This window comes from Camelus bactrianus, unplaced genomic scaffold (assembly GCF_048773025.1).
Source record: "Camelus bactrianus isolate YW-2024 breed Bactrian camel unplaced genomic scaffold, ASM4877302v1 HiC_scaffold_27, whole genome shotgun sequence".
Lineage (NCBI taxonomy): Eukaryota > Metazoa > Chordata > Mammalia > Artiodactyla > Camelidae > Camelus > Camelus bactrianus.
The window spans coordinates 963156-976095 of NW_027413941.1; the positions used below are offsets into that span (position 1 = coordinate 963156).

At 42.8% G+C, this 12940-nt stretch overlaps 1 protein-coding gene across 1 annotated transcript in view; it reads right to left on the bottom strand.

The window, feature by feature from the left end:
- Positions 1-6103: 6103 nt before the first annotated feature.
- The window catches only part of LOC141576725 (uncharacterized), a 32506-nt gene continuing 25669 nt past the window's right edge, over positions 6104-12940 (bottom strand). Inside the window, exon 5 of the mRNA XM_074360143.1 lies at positions 6104-10693. The gene's annotated coding sequence lies outside the window, so the exon portion shown is untranslated. The remainder of the gene's footprint in view (positions 10694-12940) is intronic.

The following is a 12940-nucleotide window of genomic DNA, read 5'->3' on the forward strand; positions in this document are numbered from 1 at the left end:
ATTTTATTTCCTTTAAGGAGTTTAACACATATCATTCAATACCTTTTCTTATATATATATATATACATACATAAAGTATATTTTAAATAAAATGAAATAATACTATGTGTAAATTTTACAACTTGCTTTTTCATTTGACAATATATACTGTAGACATCTTTTCATTTGAATTTACATTGCTTTACCTCATTCTTTTTAAAGGCTGAATAGTATTCTACTGTCCAGATGAAATAAACTGTATTAAGCCCTCCCTACTGAGCCTGGTCCTCTCCCCCCTAAGGTGCAGGCCCCTGCATCTGTGAAGGGGAGACTTTGTCTTGGGGGAAGAGCAGGATGTGCAGACAGAGGTGAGCAGGCAGGGAAGCAGGGCCAGCTGACTGTCACTTTCTGCCCCTCCCCTCCGGCTTTCAGCAACACTTCTTTCATCCTACAGTTACATGAACTGCCTTTTTCTCCTTTCAAGTTTCAAAATTCCCTGCACTCAAAGAATTTTGGAGAAACATTACATGAGCATTTTCTGATTGTTCATTTCAGATTCCTCCTTCTCTCTGACAACAACACATCTGGCACTAATCTAAATACTCATGAAGCAAGACCAGCAAACTCACAGAAAGCAAGAGGGGAAGGACCCCCTTGATCTTTCAGTCAACATGGAAGGTTAAAATTGTCCAATTTAAAAATACAGCTGGGCAAATAAGAATAAGAGATACTAGAATATTTAAATCAAATACTTCTGGCTAACTGAGTTATATTGCCAAGCATTTAAGTCACCCTCACTCCAAGAAAAATATTTTACCAGGAATCAGGCCCTTAACAAATCCTATAAAACAGAAGTCAAATAGGACTATCTGCAGACTGATGGTAAGGGTCTATTATTCTCAGAATGCTGGGCCTTTAATTTCAGAATGAAATCCAAGCATGTTACCCAAGCAGCTTATACCTTATATAGCAGATGGTGGACATCAATGGGACAGTTCTGTGTTACTTTGTCAACAACATCTGAGATGGATTGCATAAAATCCAGGTTGGTGAACAGAATTTTGTACAGATATAAAAGAAACAATACACATTTCTCTCAACAACTTTTTTAAAATGTAACTTTAACAAATACAGAATTCACTATGCCTTTTAAACCATCACATTGGAATGAATGTGTCAAATTAATCCAAGTGACTCTGTGCATGGAGTGATGGTGACATGTCCCTTCAAGAGATGAAATGTGTGGGTTTAGAGAGGGAAAAGAAATCAAACAGTAACAAAGACAGACCAGCCCTGCGTTAGAATACACAGTGACTCAAACTTTATATGAGATTGTAAAATGCAAGTGCTCAGTGTATGTGGCATGTAATGAAAAATATTGTAGATAATGAGCATGTGATGTATAGACACTAATGTCATGAAAAAGTTAGCCAGGATATAAGAAAAAACCTAGTCAGTGACTCACACTGTAAATCTGAGCTAGAAGACTGGGAATGGGGAATGGTGGTGGCTTCTAGGTGAAACAATCAATATGGTAATAACCATGTTATTAACTAAAAAATCTTACATTCAATTCCATAAGTGAAATAAGCTAAAGTATAAGTAATTCAATTACAAAATTCTTAAAAATGCTTTAAAAATCATGAAAAGTGTCAATGTGCTGGAGGGAAGAAGAAGGTGCCATGCAGCTGTACACTGGACTTTGCTGGTTTATGTCTATTTTAACTGAAGACTATCACGAGCGAATGAGTGCCGTGATATCAGGTACTGTCAGACATACATTGTGTGCATTTTCCCTGAACAGTCATACACATCGAAGAACAGGCAGTGGTTTGTATTTACTTATTAAATGTAAACTGAATGAGGCAGAAAAATATACCAAAATACAAATAAAGTCCATTTTACTTAAACCTTAAAATATTGCCTCTTAGTTACTGCTTTTACAAACGCAGTAATAATTCTTTTTGACTACTTGCTAAACTGATGATATCTTTAATTCTTCTTTCCAAGGGTGTCCTCAGACAGAAGCTTTATCTAACTTGCAGCAGGGAACACAGCAGGACCAGCTGTACTGGGTTAAATGTTGGACTGGGGATGGATCGTCATGTGTGATGGGAAGGTTATATGTACGCTATCGTACTCTTATACAGAGGCAAATTCCAATCAATCCTCGAGATTAACTAGTTTTCATATCAGTAGGAGATGAATTTCAAATCCATTCTCTTCTATTGCTCTTAAAGCTTCTTCCTAACCACTCTTGGTTTAACCAACCATTAACTGTTTAACAGATAGCCAGACCCAAAGAGGAGCATGATGAAACACCCAGTCAAGTGCGTGGGCCATGCAGGAGCCAGAGCAGCCACTGAAGCTGCAGCCTACACTCCCAAGGTCCTCCCTGAAAAGTGGCCACCTCGCTTGGGAGCCCAACGGGGAGCCACTCTTGCACACACGAGGTTACAGCATTGCTCCACACACGTCATTCTCTGCACACTCAGAAAGCAAATGTCTTACCTCTGGGTGAAAGAAAATTTCAGGGCCTGGGAAACTTTCCTAGCCAACATCGATAATGAATTTCTTCTGGCTTATGGCATTGTTCCCTGTTTGCTGTTTGATCCACTTCCGCTGATCCACGTCATACTTGGCAAACTTCTTGACTATATTGGGGCAAATGTGACAGTACTTCTCCTGCAGACACACACACAGAGATGTCACCAGGCATTAGCGGCCACCCAGTCTGCCCTCCGGCAAACACCCAGTAACTCCAGCACCACAAACCCCCGACATCAGTCCTGCCCAATGCCACAGCTCCAAGGGACACTTACTGGGCTCAGTGATGTCTAACAGCTATGCTCTGGCCACGTACTCTGCTTTCTTTCCAGCTCTGCTATTAGTCCCAGCCTCACTGTGTCACATGTTGCTGCCTACTATCTGAGATGATGTCTGACGGTGCCTATCAAGTCCCTAGACTCCATCTCCTCTCTTCTTACTCCTTGTATGCCCCCACTTGGCACCTGCCAGGCACTTGCTGCCACCCACTGGGACAAGCAGACCCGCCTCGCAGCCGAACCCAGATCTGAAGGCAGCAGATCTGGCCCTGTGGTCACCACATCCGATTGGCAGGTGGTTAACCTGCTCTGTGGTCTGACACAGCACACTCAGTGGCTTCATGACCGAGAGTTAGTGAGTGCATAGGCACGTGGGATGCACAAGTGAATAAAACACACACAGACCCCTGCCCACTGGCCCATACACTGGCTGAGAGTCAGAGTAACAAGTGACAGTGATAAATAAGTAAATTGCAGAGCACTTTATAAGGTGCTGGGACCATGAACCAAAGGAAAGCCCGACTTTGACAGGATGGAGCTGCCACACATTGGGGCATGAGAACACGCTCAGTGCCAGCCCCAGCCTGTGCTGTGCAAAGTGTTTCCTCAGCTGGTGATGCCTGACTGGGGGCCTCTGGGTTGATCATCTGTCCTTAGAGCTAACCTCACAAGAACAGCAGTTGGCCCCTGGGTACCGGATTCTGAAAGTCAGCTTCCTGTGGGCCAGGTGGGCTTTGTTCAATGCCTGCACTTTGTCAGGCCCAAAGCTGGTGCTCAGGAGGACCTCTGAAGGCATTTTCATGATACTAAGTTCAAAATTTCTTAGAATCCCTGAAATGAAACCTAATACCATCCTTGGTATACTCTGCACAACTGTAAGACTGATGGGCCAGACTTGCTACACACCCCTGTGCTCACTGATAACTGAGTGAGTGGGTCACCCCATACAACTTCAAATCTACCAGGCTGAGGGCAGAAACAGTAAGTTGTCCTAAGACACCAGGTCAATGTCTCGCAGCAACTCAGAGGCTTAACTGAAGGCAGGAAGTGCCTCCACAGTGTTGATGGTGTGCAGTGTGTCAGCCCCAAGTCCTGGACCACCACTGTCCCCACCAACAGAATCCACGCATCCACAGGCCCACTCCTGCCCACAGGGGCAACAAGACACAGGGTAACTCTGACACACTCCCACAGAGGGAAGTGGGGCAAGAACTAACTGACAGCAGGGATGGGGTGGCTGACCTGCAGGGAACACAAGGAGCTCTTCCACTGCCTACCTTCATGGCTGAGTGATACCTTGTCACTGCCCAAATGGGCCAAACCTGGTTCAGGGTCAGAGATGGACCCCAGAGAGCCAGTGAAGAAGGTAAAGCCCACCACGAGGACTAGGAGAGCAGCCTCTGTCACAGTCAGCATACTCAGGGCCCTTCTCACCTGCATGGCCACCCCGACAGTCAGGAGCCAGAGGCTGTGAGACATATTGGTAACAGGAATGGGGAGGTGAGGGAACTTGGGTCAACTATCCAAATTTATTTCCTTGAAGAAACACAAGGTAAGGACTAGGGAAAGTTCTAGGAAATATTTTAACATAAAAAGAAAGTCTTATGCTACTTCTGTAAACCTTCCCCCAGAGGGAAAAGATTGACTCCCATGGGCTGCCCAGGACCACACACCCAAGCTGTGAATTGACCCATCCCTGGAAACTCTAGTCCTGGGCACACCCGGGCACCCAGCCACCCTACTCACATGGGCCCTGACTCGCACCTGTGCACCCTGTCCTAAAAATACCTCTCCGTCCACCAAGAGTGTCATGCAAAATGTGGGACTACCCCCAGGCACTAGTTTTCCTTCAACCAGCTTGTTACTGGGTGCAAAAGTGGGAGGGAAGGGGGGAGGCTAACCTCCCTTAAACTCCCCTGCAGCTCAGAAACTGTGTGTTCAAGGTCACATGTCACTTCCATGCTTAAATTTTTCTCCAAAAACAAAATCTTTGCTCTTTATATAATAATTATCCTTGTATTACTAAGAATCTCTTCATTTTGACTAAAACAAAACAAAAACAAAACAGTAATTTGTCCTGATTTTGCAACCTGAAGAGAAAATTGCTTTGAAAGGGGTCTGTCAACTGCTACCTACAGAGTGACACAAAGACCAAACCGATGGATCAGTCAAGTGGGCATTTTAAATAAGGACCAATGAGCCATTTTCCTCCGAATCTTACTGATTTAATTTTAGAGCTTCCTGTAACTCCTCCAGCATGATAACGGAGTCTAGAAAACACAGGTGGACTCTGTTCAATGATTCACCCTAGAACAGCATCACTCTGAATGGTAATACTCAGGTTACAGAACCACACACAGCAAGAGCTGGAAATGAGTTTGAATTCTGGCTGACTGCACAGGATTCCTCACAGTCACTGCTGCTGCTGTCTGCTCCTTACTCGGGAAATGAAGCCTGGAGGGAGAGGTGCAATACACATTGGCTAATTGAAGGTTCTGTCTAATCAGGCTCCAATTAAATGACATCGTACTAGGCAGGATGCTCAATACCAGTTATCAAGCTGCTCTCATTTACAGCTGGAGAACTTCACAAGCATCCATGTTCAGAGAAGAGGCTAAGTTTTCAGCCCCTTAATTCAAGTGGTAAACAGATGGAGACCCACATCCATGGGGAGGGGAGGGAAGGCACAGTGGGAGCAGGGGTGGTGGCCACAAGGGGAAGTGTGAAAACACTATTTCTCTCTCACCACCAAACTGGCCCATTTCCCATCTGTTTTTACCTTAATGGCCTTTGCAGTCTCCAGTGGTTGCTCAGGAGGGATTCCCACCTCCCTCTCCCTTGGCAGCTGTTGAATGAAATACATAATATCTCTACCTGCAATAGGGATGTGTTTGAAGCAGCTTCCAATTACCTAACCTTCCACATGGGGAGACAGAGAGGCAAAACACCATGTGAGTAACTCCAGGAGGAACGCCCTCCCTGGACTGTAAGTTAGACTCCTGCCCCCACCTGCCCTGGCAATGCAAGCATTTACTGAATCTCCACTCTGTGCAAAGCTCAGGACTGGGGGAGGGGGAATAAAATGACCATGCATGCAATTCCATTAGGAGAACCTGAGATGCTCTGTAAGCAAACAAAGTGGCCTTTCCATTAGGAATGTGAAGAGAAAACCACAGAAAGCAGTTAATTTCCAAAATGCTGCTGTCTGTCCGAACAATGGGTCATTTTATTGTTCCTCTAACAAAAAGGAAAACGTTTTAACTATTAATTTTATAAACATTTTTATTGAGTTATAGGCATTTTACAATGTTTTGTCAAATTCCAGTGTAGAGCACAATTTTTCAGTTATACATGAACATATATATATTCATTGTCACATTTTTTTTTTGCTGTTTAACTATTAATTTTTAAACCAACTACAAATTGGCTTGCATTTAAAAGTCAACCACCTGGTTAGCATGCAGGACTTAGAGTGTGACAACCAGGACTCAGATCCTGGTTCCACATCTGTGGGCAGAGTAACCATGGCCACATCTGTTAACACATATGTTTCAGCCTTGGCACCTTCACCCATCATATGCGGTGAGTGGGTGCACAGAAGAGACCCAGTGACAGGCAGCGGGTCAATTACACAGCATGGTTTAGGCATGCATTAAAGACTCAATAACCGATCTGCTCACTCTAGTAAGAGCTGAACTTGGTAGGAAGGAACAGTCTGGCAGGTTCCCCTCAACCCTATGCTATGTGAGATCCATGCTGGGGGGAGTTTGGATCCGCTCACCCAGCTGCCCTCCCGGACCAGTGACCAGGCTGTCAGCCATCACCAGCAGGAGAGGGCCAGGAGCTGCTGTGTGGTCCCAGGTCCTCACCAGCCCCCTGGGGTGCCACTGAACATGCAGGCCACAGGCTGGGAAGGTCCAGCTCATGCTGGTGGGAGTAGCTGTGCAGAGTGGACAATGTCCCCACCTGCACCAGGTAGAGGAGGCACTCTGAGCTCCCTGATGGCACTGGCTGCTTGTCACACACTCATGGAGACAGAAGGCTGGAGCAAATCCTCATCCATCTGACAGATGAATCAGTTCCAATGTGTAGAAGCACAGTTACCACTGAAGTTGCAAGAACAGGTGACTGAATTCCTCTTATGTCTTCTGAGGTGCCCAACTTCTAGAAGTGAAAGAGTGTGTAGACTTTCTCAGGAGCCCAAGCCAATTGTAAAATATTTAAGATCAAGATAAAAGATATGTACACATTATTAAAATTAAAAAAATCATAAGAACAGTAGCTCTCACAAACAGAAACTATTCACAATTTCTATACTCAATACATTACATATAACATTTTCTAAAATTAATTCAACCCATGTTGAGTATCAGCTTCATCACAGATTAAATATATTAAAACAACCCACAGCCAATGGTAGGAAAACAAGTAAGTGAGTTGTGCTACACCCACATGATGGGCTGTCAGGTAGTTACTAAATATCTTTCCACAGAGTATTTAACCATAAAGATACATCAGGGATAAGTCAATATGCAAAATACAACCTCAGGAGCACATTGTACATTTAGAACATAAAATCAGATGGAGGGTATCCCAACTGTGCTTAAAATGTGTATCGTGTGTCTAAGAAAAAGAGCTCAGTAGACTATACCAAAAAAAGTGTGGCACAGTCCTCTGGGCAGGTTTGTGGGTCATTCTATTTTCTTCTTTACATTTCTCCATTTTACCTAAATTTTGTACAGTAAATGTAATTTTTATAAATAGGGGGAAAAAACTGCATTAAGAAACAGAGAAAAATTTGAACAACAACTTTCTCTGTGGGCCTGCACGTAGTGTGAAACTTGTTTCAGATGCACAGGGGAGGCCAGGAAGCAGACCCACAGGCACAGGCCCTGACCTTGGCCTGCACTGACCTCTGAGGACGTGACCTCAGAGAGGAGCCAGGCAGGACCACACAGCAAGTGGCACCTAAACACCTCACACCCAGGAGGGGGCAGTGTTCCGAGACTGGATGAAGGGGCTGCGAGCACAGAGCATGCTCTGCAGGCCTCCTGCCTCTCCTCACCCCCGGGCAAAGGGGACACTGGCAGGGTGCAATGACAGAGGGGAAAGATTTGGCTTTTTCCTCCTGACTGTAGAAACATCAGCCTCCCCCTGCAGTGATTTCTGAACTTTGAGGTATTAAAGCACCAGCATATTAGTACATCATCTCTGCAACGTCCTGAAATAAAACAGTGACTATTTTTTAAATGAAATAAATGAATTGTTTTTTTTTAAAAAAAAACTAGTTTGCATTTTTTAAATTTGTCTTAGTTGATTTACAAAATTCTGTTAGTTTCCAGTGTATAGCATAGTGATTCATTTATTGCATTTTTAAAAGGAGCTTAGCACATACACACACAAACCTATATTTTCACAAAAGGTACTTGTAATACACAAAATAACAAACATTAGTATCATGGGTTGCCTCCAAGAAGGGACGTGGAGGAGGAAAGGCAGGTCTGAATTCCCAATGTAACCCCCTCCAGATAGCTTCAATTAATTAAAAAAAAAACTTTAAATAATTCATTTAACTAGTCCATTTTACCAAATATATATGTGTGTATATATACATATATACAGTCTCTTGAAGCCTGAATTAGAAATCACTTCTGTTATATTTTGAAAATTAAAACCAAAAAGTTACATTGCAGAGCATCCCGCAAGTCAAGGTGAACAATCTCTCCTTCTTGGCTCTTAAAAAATTTTTAAAAAGCAAGAAACAAATCCTCTCCAGAGGATTGTCACAGAACACAAAATCATCCTCCAAATGTTCATGTGCCGCACCCACTGATATCCAGATTACAGTTCAGAATGAAAGCCAGGAAAACCCTCCTGGCAAAGTGACACCGGGGCCAAGCAGAGCCCAGGGACATCAGACGACTGCTGACACCAGACTGCACAAATCTGCTACTGCAAATTTCCAACTGCCAGTGCCACAGACACTAGGCATCTTCCACTTTCTCACACAACTGTGTTTAAAGGCTCTTGTTACCTTTGCTAAGTACAGGTATGACTTCAAAAGTGGTGTTTTAATTAACAGAAGGGTGTTTTTTCTTTCACTGCTTCCTTCACCTCAAATCAGGTTAGGCCCACAGACAGAGCAGAACTCGCTGCCCTGCTGAACATTGGGATAGCGTGAGTGACCCCATCCCTTCTGTCAATGATGATTCCTGTTATTGTGTGTTCACCAACTTGTCATGATGTCCAGTACACAGCTAAGGCCAGCACTGCCTTCACAAATACCACGGAGACCATCAGCATGGGGACTTTCTCAAGTGTTCCACAAGCCTATCTTTAGGTTGGAGCAATAAGCCCTTTCTTTCTTACTGAGTCTGAATGACCTTTCCCTTCCCTACCTTCCATCTTCCTCCCAAATCCAAATTCCAAAGTGGACAACTAACATGTAAATTCTGTGCACTTAATCTGGAGGAGTCAACTTCTCAGTAAGATAAATCAAAGCTTTTCAAAGAAAAGCCAGAGAGAAAGGAATTTTATTGTGGAATCAGGAGGTTTTAATTTCTAATCCACTGGTTCCCAGTGTGGGTCCAGAGATGGATTGCAATAAGACTACTTGTGGGGACTTTAGAAAGAAAAAATACTGGGCCTGGCACCCAGAAATTCTCATCTGGCAGAACCAGGATAGTGGTTCTCAACCAGGTGCAATTTTGCCCGCAAGGAGCACCTGGCAATATCTGGTGCCATTTCTCGCTGTCACACTTGAGGGAGGGGAGGCTGGTGGTGGTGCTTCCCCTGGTGGGTCAAGACCAGAGATGCTGCTAGACATCCCACAACACACAGCTCAGTAACCTCCACTCCCCTGAGGACTGCCCGATCAAAAATTTTGAGGCTGGAAACCCGTGGTCTGATATAAATTCTGAGAATATGTATTTTGGAAAAAACACTTTTGAGGAGACCTTGCTGCATAGATCACTTTGAGAACCACTGGGCCAGTGTTTCCTGAAGTGTCTCCTAGTCCATGGAACAGAAACAGCTTAGGGGTGGGGGAATATTTCTGGTTAAATTTGGAAGTGGTGGAATAAACAGAGTTTTCTAATGTAGGCATTTTCACAGCCTTTAAGACATCACTGTCTACTGAGAATCACCACACAGAGGACACAGCATGTGGAATCTTCCAAGTTAATCATCTATGCAACTCCTCCTCTTTTTTCCTACAAGGGAATAGAATATGCAGGAAGCATTTTGGAAAACAATTTTATCATTTATTCCCCCAAATTTCAGTCAATTCCCTTATATAGAGGCAGATACATTACACCTAAAAACAACAAAACACCCCACGAAGAACAAGCAGCTTCAGGGGAAGTTCTGCAAACTCATGGAACCACAGGAGCTCAGATCCACAAAGGGAAACCCTTGAAAGACATTTATTTTGTTTCATTTTGTTTTGTTTTAACAGATTCTATAGTATATTTTCTTTTTTATGATCAGAAGTAAAAAAAGCCAAAGAACCACACCTACATTTTGATCTTGTCTTCCTGAGGTTACCTTAGATTTTAATGAACGTAAACAGACAAAAGCTGGACAAACTCTACACCAGCAGTAAAAACATAAATCACAGAAATTGCTCTGTACAGTGTTTGAGCTCGGACCTGAATGGGATGTGTTCATGTGCACTTGAGTGCATGGGAAAGGAAACCACACCACACAATCTTACAGAGGCCTCTAGAATCACCATTTCTTCCACATTAGACATCTAAGGTCACTTGGGAATCATGAAAGTCACTTGTCCTTACCTGAACTGCAATGTAGAGTCCTGGTACATTAAATAATTTGAACATAATTTCTGCAAGATATTCTCTATTTTCTGGTGTATTCAGAGGAGGTTCTGTCTGTAAGGAAATATCCACTATATTTAGTGTTCACCCAAATTTCATGTAATTACATGAGAATGGCAATAAGTTAATCTAAAAGCATGTTCATTAAGATGCTGTACAACTCCTTAATTTGACAGACAGAGTACACCCAGAGTGATTGATTAAACACATTTTGGCTGTGAGGTTTAAAATCTTTGAGAGAGCAAAGCCTCTCTAAACACTTCTGCTCTTACTAATCCACCCCAAAACAAAAACAAGCTACAGAAAAGGAAACTCCACCTCGGATACCAGAACACCCAAACACCGTGAATCTGAAGAGACGTACACTGAGCTGCCAAGGGCAATAACAGTCCCACTGAGACCAGATGAGTGAGGACATGGAAAGAGAACACCAGTGACTTCAGATACCAGGCAATATCCAGTTCTCCAGAGAAGAGCAAAAGCAGAGAGCCCTTGCTTGGAGTCAGAGCAGTCTGAGCAGCACAGCTGCAGGAGCCTCGCTCCCCAGGTCGCTCACCTCAGAGCACAGGCGGCAAGGTGAGAAGTTACACCTCCACCATCTGCTGTGAGAAAGACAAGCCTGGGACAGAAGCTGCTTCAGCCAGACACTGCCCACCACCCAGCCTAAACCCGACACACAGCCAGTTCAGAAAGATCTCCCCTCAAAGATGAAGAAATAACACAAAAAGACTAGCCAAACATCAAATAAAAACACTCATAGAAAAAGAGAGGGGAGAGAGAAAATAGGAAAAAACAAATGGCAGATAAAAAGCATGTACCCAGAAAAATATAAAAAAAAAGCAGATGAAAATCATGACATAGATATCCGAGTTTTTTGAAATGTCTATTTAAAATAATAACTATTATCTAATAGGAGGAAATTAACAGGATTACATAAAGATAAAAATAAATAAACCTCCTTTTTGTCATTCAGCAATATGTTGAACATTTTTCCATGTTAATAAATATGGATTTACATCACATATTTAAGCTAGGGAAAAAAAGAGAGAGAAAAGGAGAAAAAAAAAAAAACAAAGAAAGGAAAAAAAATCTAGGCCTTTTGGCAAAAAAATAAATAAATAAAAATCCACATTACCCTTTGTTATATACTGAGCTGTGTGTCCCAAAACTCTTATGCTGAAGCTGCAACCCTCAGGTGACTGTGTTTGGAGATGAAGCCCCTAGAGTGGTAATCCAGGATCAGTGAGGTCACAGGACAGCACTAACATCTCTGCAGGATTAGGCAGAGGGATCAGGGAGCTCTCTCTCACTCACACACAGAGGAAGAGCCACACAAGGACCTGGTGAGAAGGAGGCCATCTACAAGCAAGGAAGAGAGATCTCACCATAAACCAACCATGATGGCACCTTGATCTCAGACCTAAAGCCCCCAGAGCTGTGAGAAAACTACTGTCTGTTGTTGAAGCCACTAAGCCTATGGTGTTTTGTTAGGTTTATTCAGCAGAGCAACATACTCTTAAAGCAGGAAAAGGGCAGCCTGTCTTGGCCATTGGCACAGCTGCATGCAGGACACTGGGACACACAGGGCCACATTTACAGGCTTTTCTGGCAGGAAAATATGACCCCAGAATTCTATATCTGGCCACACTGCCAATCAAGTCTGTTGCAAAAACAAAATATCTTTAAACATACAACAACTTGAGAGAATTTGGTTTCTATGAACCCTTCATGAATTAACCATCAGACAATAAGCTTTAGCCAAATAATAAGAATGCATAAAGTACAGTCAAAGACTTACAGTGAGCAAGTAGTCCATTTAAGATGTAGGGATAAATGCTTTTCTTTTCTGGGAGAATGTGTATCTATAGAACAGAATGTAAATACTATAAATTAAAACAACAGGAGTAGTATCAAGTTGACAGGCACAGATGGAAAGGAGGAAAATATAAAGACACTGATGCCCTTGTGTCATGGAATCAAAAGATATTGTTTTCTTGGTAGAGCAGCAGAGACACCAGTAAACATAAAGTCACAAACATAAATATCAGAGTAAGTACACTAACATAAACAATCAAAAGCAGGTGATAGAAGAAAGGAGGAGGAGGTAAGAAATGTGGCCATGTACCAACGTGGTCACTAAGCACAGTAGGAAGTAATCATCCCTAAACAAATACAGGTAAATATCTTACACAAAAGTACAGTTATGTTAAAATATATTTTACCAATTATCAGAACGAATATGCACCCAATAGAAACCAAAGAGAAAGCCAAGCCTGAGTTTTAAAATATCCATACATAAAT